The following is a 13,861-nucleotide window of genomic DNA, read 5'->3' on the forward strand; positions in this document are numbered from 1 at the left end:
CGAGCCGAATCGAGAACCGTCACCCTACAAATTTGCGCGAGTTTTTTTCTCCCCCAATCGCCCCGAGCTTCCTTTCCACGCGCCTGATCCGCTCTCCCAGCGCAAGTCTCCATCCTCGCAAGTCGCGAGTGCCCGCGCGTGTCAGCACCAAGGGAACAGGGTCCCTCGAGAAGGCACGGGGCCTGCCTGCAAAAAGGGGCTCCCTCTTCATGGAGCCCAACTAAGGAGATGGGCTCCGGAAATCAAAGCCCGAGAAGGACCAAGAAAATATCACCTCGACATGGTGGGGCCTACTGAGGGCCCACATAGTGGGAATGGGGTGCTCCTAAGGAGGCTTTCCGGGAAGCCCCCGAGAAAGCTCGCTTCGGGGTGAAGCAAGTGGTGGCACGACAGTCGAGCTAGGCCGTTAGCAGGCGCTCCGTCCTTGTAAAAACACCATCATTATGGTTGACGGGGCGCGCCTGGGCGCCTTGGGGTCTGACGGCCTCACCCGTCCCATCCAACAGGTGGCAACCGCCGCCCTCATGTCAAGAGCGTCTGCCACGCTCCCGGCCGCCCTATGCCATGAGGTGGGTCCACACCGCGGCCTCGGGAAGAGGCGAAGGTCTCCTGGGAAGAGTCCCAGGAAGCGAATTGAATGCCCCCTATCCCAGGATGATGGGTCCAAACTGAGAAGAGCTCGAATTACCAGGGTAAGATGGTAAAAAGGGATTGAGATGCAAGGGACTTGGTCAAGGTGCTCCGGCACCTTGCGAACCAAGGCAACCAAGGCAAGGAAGCGTCAGGGCAAATGGATGGCATGTCAGAGGAACTGTAGCAAGGAGGGTGGCCATTGGGCCGCTGCATTCATACACACAATGTAAAGGGATGGATTGGGGTGCAAGGCTACCCCCATCAGTCCTCCCATGGGCCTGGTCTATAAAAGGCCAGCTCTTGTACAAACACAGGGAGACAACTCTAAGCAAGATAACACACAGAACGTAGGGTATGACACTTCGAAGCGGTCTGAACCTGTCTAAAAACCCTCTGAGCGCAATCATCCAAAAAACTCCCTTCAACACCTCTTGAATTCCTACGCACAAACTAACTCCCAAACCGGATCTCTAAAAGGGGGTCCCATCGGATCCCCACTCTCAGTGCTTGACCACCGTCAGCTGGCGCGCCAGGTAGGGGGATAGTGGTGTGTTGAGATCTGAGGCTTCCTAGTTGCATAGAGGCAATGGGGAGCCGTTTCCATCATCGTGGAGCCCGACAGTGAGTTGGATGGCAAAGATAATGGTGGACAAGAAACACTCCACCGATGGGCGGCAACGTCGAATCGGTGACACCCGTCCTTGCTTCACGGCGGCCGAACACCGCAGCTTCGGTGCCGCCGCACATCAACACTCTGCACTTAGTCTCCGGCGGAACTGTCTCCACTGTGCGACGAGTGGCTTGCTTCCGCAAGGAGGCAAACAAACGTGTCGAGGCAGCGGCCCGCCGACACAGCTCACGCGCCTGCCGCCGCCTTAACTTCGACAACCTGATGCCCTGATGGCCGCACAAGCCCTCCTTCATCATCCACCGTAGAGGATAGGGTCGAGACCTCGGAGGGGCGATGGTTGGAGGATTTGGCCAAGCTGGTGGGCAAGGCTCAGACTCCCTACGGGCTGGGCGAAAGTTCATGCGGCTAAACCGGCTAGGACGGACACAGGTCCGATTTGGCCCGCCACCCATCCCCTAGCCGATCACGGAAGTCCATCATGTCTCCCCCCGCTCTGGACAGTAGGACTTGCGCACTCTCCTTGAGCAGAACTGCTCGAGGGAGGATGTGTGAGTCACCCTGGAGCGGAGCCAGGAGCGGCATCACGATCTGCCCCAGACGGAAGACCAAGCCTTGTCGGGATCCGCCCCTAGGGGGTATTCTCTACGAGAAGGGAGGACCCACATGAATGGGGACGATGATGCTGGCCCATACGGGGCTGGGTGCCGTGCCTTCACGGCCGACCTCCGTCGGGTCGACTGGCCAAACAAGTTCCGGCCTAAGATCCTGGAGAAATACGATGGCACCATCGACCTGGAGGAGTTCCTCCAAATCTACATGACGTCCATTCAGGCTGCCGGGGGGGGCAAAAGTCATGGCCAACAACTTCCATGTCACCCTCCGAGGGTTGGCACGGTCGTGGCTCATGAATCTCCCTGCAGGATCTGTTCATTCATAGGCAGATCTGAGTGAGCAGTTCGTCGCCAACTTTGCGGGTTCAATTACCCGACCGAGCATGGAGAGCGATCTCCACACCGTTCATCAGCGTGATGACAAAACGCTACGGCAATACATCCAGCGTTTCAACCAAGTCCGCAACACTATCCCTCTCATTCCCCCGACCTCGGTGATACTCACCTTCAAGCAAGGTCTCCCTGACCAGCGGCCGAGGGGAAAGTTGGGGATCCACATCATTGAGACGGTGGCAAAACTGTTTGCCCTGGACGACAAGTACGCCCGGGAGGCTGAAGCTCAAGCCCTGCCTCCCCCACGGGAGACGACTGCCCAGCAGGAAGAGAAGCATCCCCGACCCGGCAAGGGCCAGGGGAAAAAAGAACAAGAGAAAAGTTGTTGCCGCGCTGGGTCTGGAGGGCCGTAACCGGCCTCCGCTACCCAAGGGTCCGCGAGGAGAGGGTCCCTAACCAACTTATATGGTGAAGCTATGCTGCACCTGTTGAGAAGTTGACAGAGGGATAGCAGGATGCCACACGCGCGCGCTCGTCGAGCCGTGCCGTGCCGTGTGCTGCATTAACCTGGGCGTCCAAAGGTCTTCTGCAACCTATAAGAGAGAGGCTGCCTCTCATTCTGGACTTCATCGGAAGAGCATGCCTCCGAAGCTGCACTCTTCACCAGAGACTCTGCACCCGAGGAGTAGAAGGGCGATCAAGTTTTTTGGGAGCGCGTTTGCACGATTGCTCACTGTTCGTTTACGACTACTTCCCGGTGACGCATCTACACTGCCTTAGCTCTACACTGCTTCAACTCTTGAACGGCTACGTTAAATAGGCTCGACTATCAATGTCGGGTAACGGCACATTCGGTTCCTCCGGAACTGGCCCCGCCTCTGGGTATTTCCTTTTGAATTTTCTCATTCAATTCTTATGTTTTATGGTACCTACATGTTCATTGCAAATACAATGGATCATATTTCTGTTTACACTATCTTAACTGTCATGTTTTATTCTATATATTTTGGATTAAAATGAACCGTAAAATGCTTCTAATTCCACAGGCGCCATGAGGTCCCACCAGTCCGAGCGCATCCGCCGGCTCGCGAGCGACGTCATCCGCGTGGCCGTCGAGGAAGATATCGCCAGGACGAAGGAACTCCATGGCGTGCGCCGTGTCAAGGTGGCAGACGAGAGGCCTCTACGCAAGAAGATGCCGCCTTCCGAGGAGGAGGAGAAGATCGTGGCCACCAAGCGCAAGCTCTGGGAGGGGTACCGGGAGGCGGAAGACGCCAAGCACCAGAGGAAGATCCAGGTGATCCAGGAGCCCAAGATGCTGGAGCAGAGGCATCGGAAGATGCACCCGATCCTGCGCGAGCGGAGCCAGGCGAGATGCGGGATGCCCACTGCTGTCAGGCGCTGTTTCGTCTCGTCGTCTAACAGGGTCTAAGGCTCTGTAGCTGTAGGGGATAGGATCAAACACCTCCGTGTAATACTGCACCTGTAATGAGTAGATTGCAGCAAAAGAGCTGTTCTGTATGTTGCTAAGATTTTATTCTTCTGATTTGTCCAAATTTTTCCATGTAGTTCCCAGTGATAAACGCATGGAACATGAAAATCGTAATGTATATTGCGCGCATTGAACTCTACGCTTCCTGGGCACGGTTCAATCAGCTGCCTCGGCGCAGCAATACAGCTTGTCAGTAAGGAGTGTTCAGAGTTACTAGTATTCTTTTCTGAATGTGTTGTCTAAATTGTTGTCCATGTGTTCCTCAAAAAAATAAATTGTTTTCCATGTGATGTTTCCTAAGTTTTCGGTGTGTGATGACTTGATCATGGTCATGGCGACGTTCTGCGATGCGGTAACACGCCTGACATCGGGGGAGATCATGTGATGTTCAGATGCGCGATCCCAACTGATTACTGCATATCTGAACATAACTCGGGTCTTTTGAGCTAGCGAGTTGCTCACTGATGCCATCTGAGTTTGCTGATGGGCCAGTATTGCGTTAGGCCAGTTAGACGAGGTTTGCGAGGCCCATTAGTTTGGGCCTTCGTCTAACGGAACTGGCTGTGGAAAAGGAGCTTTCAAGCTTTTACACTCTACTACATTGTTTTTTTTCTGGAAAGTACTCTACTACTCCTGTGCAGGTTGCTCAAGTCATTTTTTTTTCCCAAAAAAAAAAAAAAACGAAATGCACGGTGCCAGGAGGAAGACAACCAAGGTTAAAATGTAAACAGATAAATAGAGACAAAAGAAGAACACAGAGCTGCCGGCACTACCTATGCCAGGAGCAGGACAATAATAATAATAATAAGAAGAAGAAGCAGATAATGAACGAACAAGCTGGCGATCAAGCTAACACACTTGTCATGGAATGGCCGCTAGCATCTCCTCATCCGTCATGCCCTATCTGCCAGCTGCAAAAGACCTGGTTGCCTCTGCAATGCCCGGCCCAAGCTCTGAAACCGACCCTGCCCCAGTCTCATCCCCTACCTTATCCAACAAATTTTCGAAAGGACAACGGACAGCGCTGACCATAGCCGAAGAGTAAATAAAAAAATTGAAGATAAAGTACATTTTAAAGTACGTTGACATAACTTTGGAGCTTGCAACAGCCATAATTTGTGCTAAGCGTTGTATGGAAGCCATGATTTCAGGAGATCGATGGAGGATAATGTGCGATGCAAGAGTCAAACCCCTATCTGTCTAAGCTAGCTGCGATGTTTGGTGCTTCTTCTTTGTTGCTTTAGATTGCATTGTGTGCATGCAATATGCCCGACAAAACCGACATCAATCTAGCTGCAAGATGCATGCATGCAGTTTGGATTGCTCGTGAGTGACGGCTAACGAAGGCGGCCAAACTAAATGACACGCCGATGTCTCTGCAGAGAAGGCACACCGACCAGCAGCAACCTCTCTACTTCTCATCAACACACAGTAAACAACTTGTTTCCATTCCAATTTGCCAAGTACGGTACATTTATTTTGTCCTGTGAATAATATTGAGTAAATTTCAACAGTGGTCATTAAACTTGTCCCGAGTTCTCACCCGATCCCCGTATTCTCAAAATGCCCATAATGATCCTTAAACTTATCATGAGCTCTCATCCTGATCCTCGAATGTGTCTCGAGCTCTCATCCTGATCCTGGTACTCTCAAAATACACATGACGACCATCCCTAAACTTGTCCCGAGTTCTCATCCTTGTCCTGGGTTCTCATCCACTAAAACTTTGAGTGGGATTTGAACTTAGTTTAAAATCCTCATGAAATTTTGATTAGTTTTGAATGTGATACAAACTTGTTTTGAAATACTTATGAACTTTAGATCAATTTGAGTGGGATTCAAATCCTAAAAGTTCAAATCCCACTCAAATTCATTCCGAAATTCATGAGAAATTGAAACCAAGTTTAAATCCCATTCAAAATTGATAAAAGAATTCATGAGGATTTGAAACCAAGTTCAAATCTAACTCAAAGTTCTAGTGGATGAGAGCTCGGCACAACCTTATAGACCCAGATGAGCGCTCGGAACAAGTTTATGGACCTGAATGAGAGCTCAGGACAAGTTTAGGGACTGTTATGTGTATTTCGAAAGTATCGGGACTAGAATGAGAGTTTGGGATAAGTTTAAGGATTGCAATGTGTATTTTGAGAGTACCGGAATCAGGATGAGAACTTCGGCCACGTTGAAGGACCGCTGGTGAAATTTACTTAAGAATATTTATACACCGAAGTGGATAAGATGTCAATGGACGAAAGAGAGAGTAATAATTTACATTGTGTACAACTGGCCCGGTTTGCAGAATCTGGACAGTGACTTGCATCAAATGGCAAGGTTTCACAGTGCCACAGCGAACCAGTGATCTGCATAGATGCGTATTATGTTTTGTGGCTTAGTTCAGGGAATCTAGAACTATGATGATGAGATCCAAAGTTCCATTGGCCGCCTCGTATCTGCCCTCTCTATGGATCTGATCTCTTGTGCCACTTGTTAGTAGCGTGTTTCATTTCATATAGCAATGCTTGCCATCTTGAGACATGGTACTATTCGTTCTAATGTCAACGAGCTACCCACATGATGACTATCTATCTATATGTTTCCTATAAAAAACATATATATTGTTTCCTGATATTTGTAGTAGAGAGTTTTCTTTTGTGCGACTTGTGTGGATTTCTTTATAATAACTCAAGATGTATTGCACCAACGTCAACTATATATAGGAATGGATTAGCCACATGTACATGTGATTTGAAAGAAATATTACTCTGTTAGAGTTAGGTTTTCACTTGGCTGTGTGCGGTTGCAGAGGCCGGAAACCATTCAATTTTCTAAAAAAAGAGTTAGGCCTTCATAACCCTATTACACATAACACTAAAACAGATGCAATGCCTACCTGCAAACTCAGTCAATAAAACATTGCGCAAACATGTACGGAAAATATATGCACATTTATATATATATCCAGATGTATAAAATTAGGTGGTATTGTGTCTACCCTAGTACAATGTAAAAAGAAAATAAATAGGTGGACGGGGAAGATATTATATATATGATCGTGGTCTGAGCTTATCATTGGTTATCATGCATGCGACCATGCTGGCCGGATTGTGATGTCATCTGTCTGCATCGCTACATAAATGCCTGATTTTTAATCAACCAATTAAAGATTGGAAATGATGTTAAGTGGCATGCTTGGAGTCGTCAGAATATCTCTCATGAACGCCATGCCTAACCTTGCTTATTTTTTCAAGCTCTTGGTCAACAGTAAATTAAAGCACTTCATGCATGATAGGTCTGAGCTTATCTGTACGTATAATAATATAGCAGATTACCCTTTCGAAAAAGAATAGTAGATTAGCCATATAATTGTAGGCTTCTAGTATTTTACAACATTATGAATTTGCACATGTTGGCTTCTTTGATGTGCTTAAGCGCCAATCTAACATATGTTAATCGATTTGCCGCAAATGGCCCTATCGGTTTGTATGGTCTATGTCTCCTTTCTGGGAGCTAGAGGCCAATTTGCAAACCAATAACGGCGACGATCCGTGCATGTTTAATAGTGGCCCGTTGTGCCTTCTTCCCGTCCATATAGCTCTGCAGATAAGAGTAACACAGATGTACACATTCAGTTGCGACATGTTTGCTACTATATAAAGATTCTAAAGGTGATTAAGATCCCATATATGAAAGTTAGTATTTTTTTAATGCGTGTCTATTTGCATAGAATCATGTTGTTCTTTTGCAAGTGTGGCAAATATTACACGCACTTGAAATGCCATGACTGAATGCCAGGGATAAAAACAGGCGGGAAAACAAGAATGCCTAGGAATATTTTCTTCCAAAATAAAGAAACTAGTCAAAATACTGTTAGTGATCAATCTACGTGTGTGGTGAGTTTGTACACCCACACCTCACATGCTTTAAGAGCTGAATGTCTCTAGTTTTAGTTCTCCCATGCATGGTCAAACAGCCATGCATCATCAGAAGGGTCAGCGAGTCCTAATTGGAAGGAACCATCTACACTATAACGGCTTGCGCCTTGGCCGGGGTGTTAGCTGTTCATCCTGCAAACGAACGCGTGTCATGTCAGCGTGCCGGCCTGCAACCTTGCAGATAGGCATTTCCCAGCTTGCCTCCCATATGACATTAAACAACGGCACATCTTGGGATACATCTCCCAAATAGTCAACCGATTAAAAATAGGACTTCTCCATCTACTACTCTACCATGCATTATGCATTAAAATGTCAACGGACTTACCAGATAAGCATACGCAGAAACTATTTCGAAGCTTCTGATATACCCAGCCTGCATCAAGCATTTTCTATTACGCCTGCATTTGCTCGTTGCGCTTCAGAAAGGCCAAGATTAAAAGCGCTGTACTCTGAATTGTTTAGGTAACGAGCGCTGTACTTTGATATGTGCACAGTAAGCCACTCTCCTTGCATGTAGTACTGATCCGCAGTTTCTTTTATCGTTCTGGGGGCGTTGAGCTGGTGGATGCAAACGTTTCAGCCACTTGAAGGACCAATGGAAGTGAAGCATGCGTCGACGATCACATTCTGAAGATCCACCGATTTGCCGCAGTTTGCCTCTGATCTTAGGACTACTCGTATGGTTATTTTACTCTTTTAGGGCACCATAAGCCGTGGGCGCTGTATGCTCCTTTTAGCTATAGCTTAATGTACTTTTCAAGTTCGTATGGCTGCCGTCCATGATCCATCAATCTAGTTGAAAAGTACAAATAAAAGCATGGATCGGCTGTCTACGTACTCAATGTTCAGAGGTTAAAAGAAAAAAGCGAAAGCATGGAAATTCACATACAACAGAATCCTTTTCATTCCTTACGTAGGGCATTACATTAGCAAGATTATTCCTTTTCAAACCTCAGAATATGCAGCTATGCGTAGACGATCTGGATTAGCCATCAATATTGTATGCTGAGATCCATGATTGGATTCAGAGAAGTATACAAATGCATCCACTGCACCAATCACAGATTGATCCCTCTGGCCCTTACGCTTTGAATTGACAGCAAGATAAAGAAATCGCGACAACACAAGCCCGGTTATATACAGTACGTGTAGAGCAAATAAAAGGTAATTAATCAAGACCTCAAGACTGAGCAATTGTGCATTTTACCCATGTACAACCTGGTTCTGAAAATGACGCCACGTACTTGACAACTCTCCAAGTGTCGACCTGCGATCGTGTTTCAGCAAGACGGCTAGCAACTATTGTCGATGCATGCGTACACACGGGATCGGAGCATACTTTCTTAACTTGAGCAACAGACGGGAGTGTACTGGATGAGAGCTTAACTGGTCTTCTTTGTGTGGTGCAAATAATGCAAAATGGCGAGAAATATCGGTGTTTTATACCCGGTAACCTACCGAGGGTATCCCGAGGTAGTAGATTGGTTGATGGAGGATCACCAAACCTGTAACTTGATGGTAAAAGCGAGGACACAAGACACGGACTTATACAAATGTGGGCCGTCAGAGTAGCGTAATACCCTACATCCTGTTTGGGGTGTTGTATATTGCACCCTACGCTAGGGTGTTATTTGGTATTGAGGATTTGGACCTCTGTTGTGGTGCTCCGTTGTGGTTTTATGAGGTCTTTGCCTACCGATCTAGGGACCCCTACTCTCCTTTATATACTCCAGGGGGCGGGATTACTAGTCGGTTATAAGGAGGAGTCCTAGTAGGATTACATGGTATGAGTTATAGTAGGATTACAGGAGAATTCTAGTAGTATTCCACCTTCTTCCTTCCCTGCGGGTATTGGGGATTTATCCCCGATAAGCCCCCGAGCGCTTCACAGTCGAATGCAGCAGAGTACTTTTCAGATACTCGCTGAGTAGTTTTGGTGCTTTTCGAGTACTTTGTCTAGCTGAATCTTCAAAGTCCTCAAAGCTATCATGAGGTTATGGTGTGCTCAAGCCCTTGATCGTCTTGATTTTGTAATCTTCATCTTTGAAATATGATATGGAGGGCGGCAGAAGTCGCACTCCATATGGAGTAGCCCCCGAGCCTTAGGTTGAATCGAAGAATCAGGCTGAGATTCTTTCTTCGTCTTGAAAAAATCAACTATTGGGTGTAGCTCATCAGCCCCCGAGCCTTGGAATGATTAAATAATCATTTCAAGGGTCTAGCGAGCTTTAGCCTTCACGCAAGTCATCATCCGAGTAGTTTTGCGGGGGCTGGCGTCCAGCTCTCGAGCTTATGCGCCAGGTGAGCCGTAAAAGCCACGTTGAATAGTTATTGGCACTTAGCCCCCGAGCTTGGAAGCTAGCTGAGCCACTGGAGATATTCCAAGTAGTAATTGACGCTTAGCCCCCGAGTCTGGGAGCTAGCGGAGCCATTGGAGAGACGCTGAGTGTCCTGAAGAGTCGTCGCCGAAGCTTGACCTGAAAAAAGTGATGCATACATTATGTAGCATATTGTGGAATATTGAAACTACTGAAATTTATTCAGTGATGAATGTAATGTAAATGTTATATGTCATACTCTTGTTTCGGCCATATTTTTCTCGAGTAGTTATCCTATTATGTTTAGACTGTTAGTACCTGTTTAGCCATTGCCACTACATATGAGATCTTTGTCTCGTGTACGTGCACGGGCACTGCTGCTACAGAGATCTTTATCTCGTGTCCTAGTGTTTAGGCATGACAGAAGATCCGAGGCTATCACTAATTAAGGCGTGTTCTGCTCGAGGATATTAGTGACCACTAAGAGAAGACATTTAAAATAAGTAATCGGCATTGCACAAAAATACTACGCGATTGCGTGTAAGGTAGTCATTGAGACTTTTCTGTCTTTTTGGTGAGGAGACGTATGTTGCCGCGCATAGAATTTGTACCTCCTTAGGGTGTAGCCGATGTGAGCCTCCAGCACTCAGTGCACCAAACTTTGTGGCAAAACCTCCTAATTCGGTGTACCAAGCATGTGGCGGAGCTTCCAAAACTCAGTGCTCCAAACCCGTAGCGATAGCCTTCGTAATTCAGTGTACCAAGCCTATGGTTTTCGGTCAATATGACCCAAGAATAGTCGGCGAGGTGTAGCTCTGAAGGGTAATAACCGTCGAGAGGCGTACACAAAAAAGTACTCGGTGTGTTGCCCTGCACGCAGAAAACAAGCCGGAAAAGTTATATAAAATAATTAGAAAAGTTATATAAAATAATTAAAAAAGTGACTTAGCTTGATTCGTGGATGATTGTCGACGAAGCCGTATCGATTATTGATGTAGCCAACTAGTCGGAGTCGATTCCGACTAGTTGTTGATCACGTGTGTAGGATCTAGGATACTGGCTAGAGGGGGTGAATAGGCGGTTTTAAGCTAAAATACAATACTTAATAAACTTTAATTAGAAACCCACAAGATAAGCAACAACTAGTAAATCTACCACTAGGTATGTCAACATGAGCTAGGATGACAAGAAATAAAACAAGATAGATGAAAGCATTCACTTGAAGTAAGTACTACTACGAAGGTAGAGAGCAAGATGACAACAGAGAGAGAGACCGATGTTTTCCCATGGTGTCGATGACTTGCCAGTCACCCCTAATCCACGTTGAGGTGGATTCAATGATTCAATCGCTTCTCTATCAAGACACCGCTTGATGTTTAAGCCGAATTAAATCAAAGAACCTCTCCAAACCTCGTTTCACTAGAGTTGCTCTTCACCACTCCGATGAGGTGAGCACAAAACCTCTCACAAGAATAGCTGGAGCAACTTCACAATCTCCTTGAAGTGCTCAACAACTCCACAAGCTCCAAGCCGTCTAGGAGGCGGCAACCTCCAAGAGTAATAAGCCAATTGACGCTTGCTTGAAGACTCCCTAGTGCCCCAAAGCTCAAGAAATCAATGCAATGCACTAGAAGCCTCTCAAACTCACTAGAAAGCAATCTCAATTCAATGCAAGTAAGTAAGAGGTGGAGAGAGACTCAAAAGATCATAAATGTAGTTCAAAGAACCAAGAGAGAGCTCCAACAACCGGTGGGGGGTATTTATAACCCCCACCACCAAAACTAGCCATTATAGTAAAATTTCGTGCAAAACTGGGAAACCGCGGACCGTCCGCAGTACAAGACGCGGACTGTCCGCCGTACAAAGTCCAACGGCTCTATTGGCATTGAATGCGTGTCAGAGAAAAACCGTTACGGGGTCGTGGATCATCCGCAGTACAAGTCGCGGACCGTCCGTGCCCAGTGGACCGTCCGTAGTTCAAACACCCAGCAGGAATAGTTTCTGGAGGCCCTTAGCGGACTGTCCGCTAAATGAACTGCGGATCGTCCGCGGTTCAAACACCTGACAGAAATAGTTTCTGGAGGCCCTTAGCGGACCATTCACTAAATGAACGGCGAACCGTCCGCCAATGGCGCAGAAACTCTATCAAAAGAGATCTTTTCAATATAAAAGAAACCATATGCTCATCTTAGATCAAAACTTTGATATGCAATGCATTCTTTTGAGCAAAGAGGCACTATAGAACCCTCAAGCAATAGGAGAATTGACCTCTCTTAATAGTACGGCCACCTATCCTATTAAAACCGATCATATTGTTCATCCACTAAGCGTCTATTTGACTGGAAAAAAGGAAAAACCCTATTTTATACCTTTGCCTTGAGCCTTCCATCATCAAATCAAATTTGAATGTCACCATACTAAGAATCATGGCCACAACTCATCCACGGGACTAATCTACACTCAGTATTACTCATTGAAAAATATTAGCCTCAAGGGGTTGTTATTTATTACCAAAACTCAAATTATGGGCCTAGATGCTTTCAACGTGGAACCCGCCCTCGACTAGTTTTCTAGTCAAGATGAGTAGTTGAAGTAGACCGTCCTTGACTAGTTTTCTAGTCGAGATGAGTAGTTGAAGTAGTCGTTAGCGAGCTGGCGTAGATGTCCTGCCCTTGCAGGAGTAGTCAATCACATCTCGGATCAACAATACTCGTTGATGCTTGGCGTGTTTTTCCATCTCTGATCAACAAAGCTGGTCTCCGCTTCGAACTCGACTAAGGAAATCGATTCCCTGTAGGATTCCATCTTGACGTCATCCAATTCTATTCCATCTCGATCTTGATGCTTGGAGATGATCAGGGGCTGATGAATTGCTTCACTCCGCACTCCGTTGCAAATTCCAATTCAGCGAGAACAGATGTTATCTTGGAATTAGCCTATCCGGCGACTTCGCCTCGGACTCTGAGCAGTTGCACACCGAGTCATCGATTGGATGGGAGAACAACATTCTTGTCTTGCAGAGTAGATTGATCTTGATGAGGTCTTTCAAGCTCTCTCGATGATCTCGACGATCACCCTTAGCACGCCAGATGTCGGTGTTTTATACCTGATAACCTACCAAGGGGTATCCTGAGTTAGTAGATTGGTTGGTGGGGGATCGCCGGACCTGGAACTTGATGGTAAAAGTGAGGACACAAGACACGAATTTATACAGGTTCAGGCCAGCAGAGTAGCGTAATACCTTACGTCCTATTTGGGGTGTTGTATATTGCGCCCTGCGCTTGGGTGTTATTTGATATTGAGGATTTGGTCCTTTGTTGTGGTCCTCTGTTATGGTTCTATAAGGTCTTTGCCTACCGATCTAGGGATCTCTGCCCTCGTTTATGTACTTCAGGAAGTGGAATTACTGGTCGGTTATAAGCATGGTATGAGTTCCAGTAGGATTACAGGAAAATTATAGTAGGATTTCGCCTTCTTCCTTCCCTGCGAGCACTGGGATCTATCCCGACAGAAATAAACTCAACTTAAAATACAAGTTTATTAATTCGTGCGCGTTGAACTATGGGCGCCATGATTGTTGTCATCGATGAGCTCGACGTGCGCCAGTGTGCACGCGAGAACATGTCAGCGAGCAGCCGGCATGCGAGAACACAACGCTAAACCTAGCTAGTTAGTGGCTAAATTAAGTAGAGTACTCGATCGGCAGCTAGTGGTGCAGCGCGGTAGTAGGTTTGGCGGGGGCGCGCGGTCAGCGCTGCTTCTCGCACACGGCCATGGAGATCACTGGAGAATTCTACTTGCACCAACGTTCTGTTCGTTCTCACCTGCGCGCGCCCGCGGCGCGGCCGTGTGTGCGTGCGCGTCTACGTGCCGGCGGCCGGGGCGGCAGCCGCCTGGTGCGTCCCCCG

Source organism: Setaria viridis, chromosome 9, assembly GCF_005286985.2.
Source record: "Setaria viridis chromosome 9, Setaria_viridis_v4.0, whole genome shotgun sequence".
NCBI classification, from domain to species: domain Eukaryota; kingdom Viridiplantae; phylum Streptophyta; class Magnoliopsida; order Poales; family Poaceae; genus Setaria; species Setaria viridis.